Raw genomic sequence first — 8,423 nt, 5'->3', positions numbered from 1 at the left:
TGTTTGGACCGAAAATCTCACGATTCGGTGCCGATTTTATCCGCGAATTACATCAACCAAATTTCTTCATGACGTGGAAATACTTTATTCCATATTCCAAAAATGTAAAAACTTGATTACAATAAACACTTAGATATCTGATCCCACAAGTTTGAAAAGAGATTGCAACACTACATTACATCAATTATCCAAACAAAGTATTCTAGGTTCCAAAACTAAGCCAGTATTTGTAACAATTGTTCAAATAAATAAGTCGTCTCTTGAATCAACAATGAAGATCCCTATTTTGGATTATATCAAAATTAGGAATTAACAAGTTGATGCAAATCATAATTTGGTACTATTTTCCAAAATGTTCTTCTATTTCATCCAGGAATTTGGAAGCAAACTAAATTCAATGATTCTATCAATAGGGATAATTTGCCCTTGGTGCACGTTATGACCTAAAAATCTAACAGTAGTCTGGAATAATTTTATTTTTGGTGCAAACACTACTAGACCATTTCTTTTAATCACACCTTTAAACATTCGAAGATGCTTGGCATGCTGATCTATATTCTAAGAAAATATTAATACATCATCTATATAACAAATTGCAAATTCTGCATAAGAATAAAATATCTCATTCATTATGTTTTGAAATTCTAAAGGAGCAATCTTCAGACCAAATGGCACGACATTCTTAGTATCAGTAATTATCTGATGTGTTTGATGCTTCGAAATCCCATTAAGGGCCAAGAAAGAAGATATCTGGCTATGACTTCCTTAGTATTAGTAATTAATTTAGTGCCCTTTCATTGCTTGTGTACAATAATATGTTGTCCGTTGGTGTGCTATAGGTACCAATCTTAATTTTGATTAAATTAGGGGTGATAGCGGTCCGGTTTCGATCGGTTTGGGTGTATTTTTCGGTCAAAACTGGTTATCCAGTTTGAGATTTTTAGAAACCGGAACTGGTTGAGATAAATCGGTTCGGTTTCGACCGGCTCAACTGATTTCGGTCCGATTTATCCGATTTTCATTCATGGACCATATTTTGGGCCTAATACATCAAAAAATTCACAATTCAACCCACAAAATATCAACCAAAAATCCATAATAACCTTTTTTTTTTTGGGCCCAACAAAAGGATCAATTTTGAGCCCAATACATAAAAAAAACCCATAAAAATATAATTAAGCCCATAAAAACATTTCCTGATCAAATTTTGATGATCCGAGCCGCTCAATGTGTTCAAAACGTGATTTCAAAGGTGCCCTCAAAAAACTGGCAAAAAAACTAACCTGGAAGGGCTTGATTTGGGCAATTTTTCATTGAACCGTTCAATAAAGTTCAATAAAAAATTGTTCGGATGAAGCCCTTCCCGGTCATTTTTTTTGCTGATTCCACACAAGCACCCTTAAAATCACGTTCTGATTACATTGAGCAGCCCAAATCATCAAAATTCGATCGGGAACTTGGGGGGTTTTTTTTAAGGGTCCCCGGAACCGCCCCGATATATATATATATATATATATATATATATATATATATATATATATATATATATATATATATGATTGTATTTATATAATAAATATATATATTAGACAAATATACACCACAAAATATCAACCAAAAATCGATAATTCACGGGGAGTGATTTTGCCACTCCCCTTTTTGTTAATGCCACTCCCCTTTGTGTCTATATAAGATGATTTGTTTTGTGAGAGAATGGAAGTGACATTAACAAAAAGGGGAGTAGCAAAATCAATTCCCTAATTCAACCCTCCCCTATGTTTATATATATATATATATATATATATATATATATATATATATATACACACACACACATACATACAGTCCGTCTCCCGTAAGGACCACCTCATTTTAATAAAATGCGGACCTCCCTTTCCTGATTGAATTTCGATGATCCGAGCCGCTCAATGTGTTTAGAACGTGATTTTAAGGGTACCCGCAAGAAATCAATAAAAAAAAAAGACCGGGAAGGGCTTCATCCGAGCAGTTTTTGTTTGTTTTTTATCGAACGGTTCAAACAAAAACTGCTCGGATGAAGCTCTTCTCGGTCATTTTTTTTTCCGATTTCTCGCGGGTACCCTTAAAATCATGTTCTGAACATATTGAGCGGCTCAGATCATCAAAATTCGATCGGAAAATGGGAGAAATGAGAAGGTCTGCATTTTAACTAAAATAAGGACTCCCTCCTTTGAGGTTAACTGTATATATATATATAACCAGTCCGGTTTCGACTGGTTTTTAAAACACATCAACCGGATCGAAATTATTTTTTCGGTTTATAAAATTTTATAAACCGGATCGAAATTATTCGACCGGTTTAAAAAATTCGGTCTGGTTCGATTTTTCCGGTCTTGGCTAACAGCCCTAGATTAAATCATCACTCTATCTTTATCTATCTATGTTGCATTGCTTAGATTTCAAATTTTTATTGGTGTTGAAACTCTCAAAAACATTAGGTTACAAGTACTTTAAAAGGCTTCACTCGGCAAAAGGCTTGAGGCTACCCAAAAATCCGTCGGCGCCTAGATGTGGTTGTTAAGATGCCTACATGGATCCTAACTGTTGCGCTTGTGCTAAACTCAATGGATCGGATTTTCCTTACTTCAAATCCTTTCCATTGAGTTTAGCACAAGCGCAACGGTAAGATCTATGCAGGCATCTTTACAACCACATCTAGGTGCTGATGGATTTTTGGGTAGCCTCAAGCCTTTTGCCAAGTGAAGCCTTTTGAAAGTACTTGTAACCTAATATTTTTTAAAGTTACAACACCAATAAAAATTTGAAATCCATTTAATCAAAATTAAGATTGGCACCAACAGACAACATATTATTGTAAACAGTGAAAGGGCACTAAATTAATTACTGATACTAAGCAAGTCATAGCCAGTTATCTTCTTTCTTGGCCCTTAATGGGATTTCGAAGCATCAGAAGTTAGTGAAATATATGGTGTTGGTTCAAGTCCTCGGACCCCAAACCTCAAGATCAACCAAGAACAATCTTTCCAAACTAAAATCAACCGGCCAGTACGCACCTGATCAGCATGAAATCGGTATCCCACACCTTTAATACCGTCCCGACTTCAATACCGCTGCTTTCTGGCAAGTACCGGAGATTTTGGCAAATCTCGGGTGAGAAGGAGGTACCGGGGAATTCGTCTGGTACCCTTTTTGCACTGACTGTGACTGCAACTTGGTTTTCCGTCTAGCCATTCCAGCCAATCGCATTCCGTCCGTTCAGATTGAAACCAGAGAAAGAGAGAGTAACTGTTCTAATTTCTCCGGCAGACCTGTAAGAAGAAAACAAAAAGGTGGATTAGAATGTAGTTTTAAAACTCATTTGTCCATTGATAAGGGCATGTTTTCAGAATACTTATGAACTAGCGAAGTCATTTAATTATTAACAACGTGCTACATGCAACAAGAGCAGGAAACCAATTTAAAGGAAATCGAGTTAACATCATCGAATATTTGGTTTGATTATTTTAATTCAAGTCAAGTTGCCATGATACAGTTTATTATTGTAGACCAATCTTGAATCAGGGTAAGATTACAATGGAGTCATATGCCCAATATTCCACCAATACTCATCTGAAGCAGTATATTGAATATATAAAATGAGAAAATAATTCTCTTTCTGATTTCTTAACCAGAGAACTTTTACAAGGATAAATGACAATTAGCAGAAAAATTAGATTTTGGCAACAAAGAATAAGGAAATTACAAAGAAATCCTTATATGTCATTAAAAAAATATAAAGGTATAATTTGGCTGCTTATCGAAGAAGAATTGCTGAATTGCAATAGCAATCACATATTCTAATCCATAGGGGCACTCCAAGCCTAACAATTCCTCCCTCACGATGATGCTCCTGCGACTCAAAGAAAAATATGATGAACACTAAATATAAGTGGAAAACAACCATGGAAACGAATCAAGTACTATAAAAAAACATATTATATGATTACAATCAAACTTACTCTACAATTGAGAATCCTCACAATCGACTCAAAAACGATAGCCGAATCCTCGTACCCCATACTTGATTGTCGCCGCCTCAAATCCTCAAGCCTTCCGATTACCCTTCCAGAAATCCACGTGAACCTCTTGGAGATTAATTAATGGTTCGACATTCCAACCATTTTGAAGGCAACTCCAAGGTACAAAGTTGACATACTCTTCACGGCATTTGAAAACCCAAGGCCAATATGTTTTGGCTGCTATGTTCCTCTGACTGCCGCTTTTTTCAGTACCCTAGAAAACATCTACCTAAATAAAACACAAAGGTGTGGGGATCACACAGACACAAGTTGAAAGAAAGGCTAAGATTCATTTGATCCAAGGGCTGATGTGTGGTCTCCAGCTCTCTTAAGAAATACCCTCACTCTTACAAATATATTACAAAAATCCATCGGTTCTTTTTACCAACTGCTCGGCTTCTGGCGTTGGCATTAAAAATAATAATATCTTACAAAAAATGTCCGTGCCTACGGCACTATGGTGCGTAGTGCCATAGGCACGGGCAAGCACTAGTGTAATTATATTACACAAAGGGCTAAGATTCATTTGATCCAAGGGCTGATGTGTGCTTTCCAGCTCTCTTAAAAAAATACCCTCACTTTTACAAATATATTACAAAAATGTCATCGGTTCTTTTTACCAACTGCTTGACTTCTAGCGTTGGCATAAAAAAAAAAAAAAAAAATATATATATATATATATATATATATATATATATATATATATATATATATATTACAAAAATGTCTGTGCCTACGGCACTACGGTGAGTAGTGCCATAGGCATGGGTAAGCACTAGTGTATTTATATGACACGCATAAACCGACTGCCGCTTTTTTCATCCAATACCCTCGAAAGACTTGATAACACATGTATTTATATTACAAATAAGTCTACCCATACAGTAAGGCCCACTACGGATCCTACACAAATGATCCGAGTCGTTTATTAAATTTAAAATATTTTTTTAAGGGCTCTCTCAAAAAACTAGCTCAGTCCGATACCTAAAGGTGCTCGATCCAATCATCTAACTTTTCATTTAGGTTTAGGATCCCAAAACCTAAATGAAAAGATAATGGAACGATTTCCCTCTGTTTTTTTTTTTGGGTTACAATACTAGCAAACCCGATTGATTCCATTATGTACAAGTTAAAAAAAGAAGAAGAAGTCAGGAGGCACCGACTGACTGCAGATCAACACACCGATTAATCCATTTTCTATTTACTTAAAACAACTAAGATTTAGGCTGAAAAAGAATAATCACATAAACAACACCTACGACCACCAAAAAAAGGAAAAACAAAATTGTATTCAAGAATGCCAATATGTTAAGTAAATTTTAGAGCAACAAAGGCGACGCACCCGATCTTATCACTATCATTTAAAACCATCAATACACACACATCAAGATCAAAACATGAGCAAACGGTGTAAAGCCTCATCAAATGGTTATTGAGAGGGAAAATGTAACATAAGACATGGCCGAATGTTAAAGTGTGTGTGAATCACGGAAATCACATCAAGCTCAACTCGTCAATGTGGTTGGTTCTCATGTACACTTGGAGCTTCAAAACGACTCTCTCTCAATAAGTCAAACCAAGCTCGGTTCTCAATGTGGTTTGAAGAGAATGAGAAAGTACAAACTCCCCCTCAAAAGCACATTCCCTTTTCTTTATTATAATAATTTTCCCTTTTTCTTTTTCTCTTTGTACGTATAATCGTACAAATGAAATTCTTTCTTATCCCATTGCCGTTTGACGCGAACGTTCAAAGGGAGAATACCTCACTCCAATTGTCCGATTACTAAGCAAGTGGTCCAACAAGCGTACCTTCACAAGGTCTATCCACCTTTTTACGCGAACACTTAGAGGAAGAATATCTCACTCCAATTGCCGGTTACTCAATGAACGCCCGGATAGGTATAGAATAAACTAATACCAAATAGGTGCTTTCAGGAGAGAATGGAAAATAAAAATGATAACATCACAAAGGAAACGGTAGCCATAGGTCAATCTCATGAACACAAGAAAATGGCAAGGTACATGAGACTAGATGAACAGTAATAAGGAGCAATCTATCATTTACGTGAGATGGTGAAAAACACACGGCCATGTACGTAGCATGCAATACTCACCATCTAAGTGCATCTAAGAGAGAGAAATCACAGCAGATGCTCATGCCTTATTCAGAATGTCTATATTAATGGTAAATAATGAAAGCAATTCGATAGATCGAGGATGCAGCCCCATACAAAAAAAATTTAAAATCTTTTTGGGATTTTTGATATAGAAATGTTTTTTGATTCTCGTTAATAGAACGCACGTAGGAAAAAAAATTATGATTACTCAAAAAACAATAGCCAACGAAAAAGAAAAAATAGAATCGAACCACCAAAATAGATGGAATGAACGGATAAGATTCAATCAATGAAACATAATTATCGCCAGACAAATAACAAGAGCAGCCATGGTCCAAATGGCACATATGACTTTTGGGCTTTAAAAGCAGTATGACGGAATTGGGGTTGGTGTTGTGCAGTGATATGCGGAGCACCGTGCTGCGCACCTTTGAGTTATTGGATCATGCATCCAACGGCTCGGATGCAATGAACGATCGAGAACCGTTCATTGCCGAGATGAGATCCGAGTTGTCGGATGCACGATCCAATAGCTCAGAAGTGTGCAGCACGGTGCTGCGCACACTACTGCACAACACCATCCCCATTCCCAGTAGGACCAACCATGCAGCGCAAATAACTCTTTCTAACCCAAATCAGCCTAGTTTTGACTTGAACTATTTTACTCAAATTGTTAGACACATAAATAGGTTTCATGTTATTGACCTTATCATGATTAGCGTAATTGGGCCTAGATTTTTTAATTTCGTCACGCCTGGTAGTTGTTTTCTGATGATTGAAATTACTGTAAGCAATACAAGGATATTCGTGCAATTCAAAGCAGTTAGGCCTAATGTGACCTCTAACTTGACAGTAATAACATATAGGAATAAATTTAGCATTCTTAGCTTTCTTAATACTAACATCATGAGGTTAATTTCTTTGCAATGTTTATGATTTGAGATTTAGGAGTTACCTCTATAGGTTTCACCACATTCACTTTACCTTCCGAAGGATTTGATAATGAAGCTCCATGAAAGCCAGGACCTGACTAAATGTCACTTGTTGGTCTTTGAGCACCAAGAATGTCATCTAATTTCTTTAAACCTGTATTACATCACTCAAAAACACTGTTAGCATTAATGTCATCTAATTTCCGTTAATATTGTCCTCTATTGATTTAACTGACTTGTTATCATCCCGAGTTTTCACATTGTATGCCTTTTTCTTTAACTTTTTTTAGCACAATCTTGGGTTACATGACCGTACCCATGACATGGAAAACACTTGGGTCTCCCTTTTCCTCCCTTTTTTCTTCTTAATTTTTGGCTTCCAAGAGTCAAAGTTTTCACTATCCAGTAAAGGCGTATATACGATTGGAAGGCGTACGTGATCAAGTTCATCGTAATAAAATAAAGGATATGCTCAAGAAAAAAAACTTTCTTAATCCGAAGAGCGACCCGCTCTGATACTACTTGTCGGACCACTTTTTTCACTGTCTCTCCTAAAATCAATTTGGTGTTAGGAAGGGTTTCAATTAAGTCTTTTATGACATTCGACATCTCACCCATAAGTCTGTTTTTAAAGCGGTCGCAGGGAGTGACATTGTATAACCAAATTCATGGGCCGGGGCACTCCGAACCCAACAATTAATCACCTTATTTAAGTAGATTATTGAGCCAATAATCTATGGCAGATTATTGGCCCAATAATCTGCTATAGATCAGCTGTCCCCGATGGGGCTTATTCTATTCATGCTTAAGCCATTTTCAATTTTATCCATTTTTTTATTTTTTAACATTCTTTGTTGCAAAAACAATACTATCTTGTATTCAAATAGTAGAAATCATGTTGACCCCAGTTATATTTCAGATCACGGCCTCAACAGTCAGCAGTGGATAGTTTCATGGCCGATGTGCCACATTAGTTTTGATGGAAGGTAGTGTTTGGAAAATGGAATTTTACCAAAGATAATTTGGTGGAATTCACATCGCGTGGGGTGGTCCAACAGTAGTGAACAAATTTTATTAAGAGATGAATGAGAAATTGTCTCATTATGGGAATTGAAAAAGCCAAGGGGCGCGCGCTCGCCGTCGCCAGACATTTAGATGAGACCTAGGCCGGGGCCAGGACTTAAGATTCCTAGACCCGCGACCTGTGGTTCGAGGTCTGTGGTCTGTAGTCTGTAGTCTATGGTCTAGTCTAGATAGGTTTGGAATTGATTGTGCTTTATTGGATCTGAACCATTCGTGTTTGGATGTTTGGATGG

This window comes from Rhododendron vialii, chromosome 12a (assembly GCF_030253575.1).
Source record: "Rhododendron vialii isolate Sample 1 chromosome 12a, ASM3025357v1".
Lineage (NCBI taxonomy): Eukaryota > Viridiplantae > Streptophyta > Magnoliopsida > Ericales > Ericaceae > Rhododendron > Rhododendron vialii.
Note: the sequence above shows the minus strand (reverse complement) of the source record.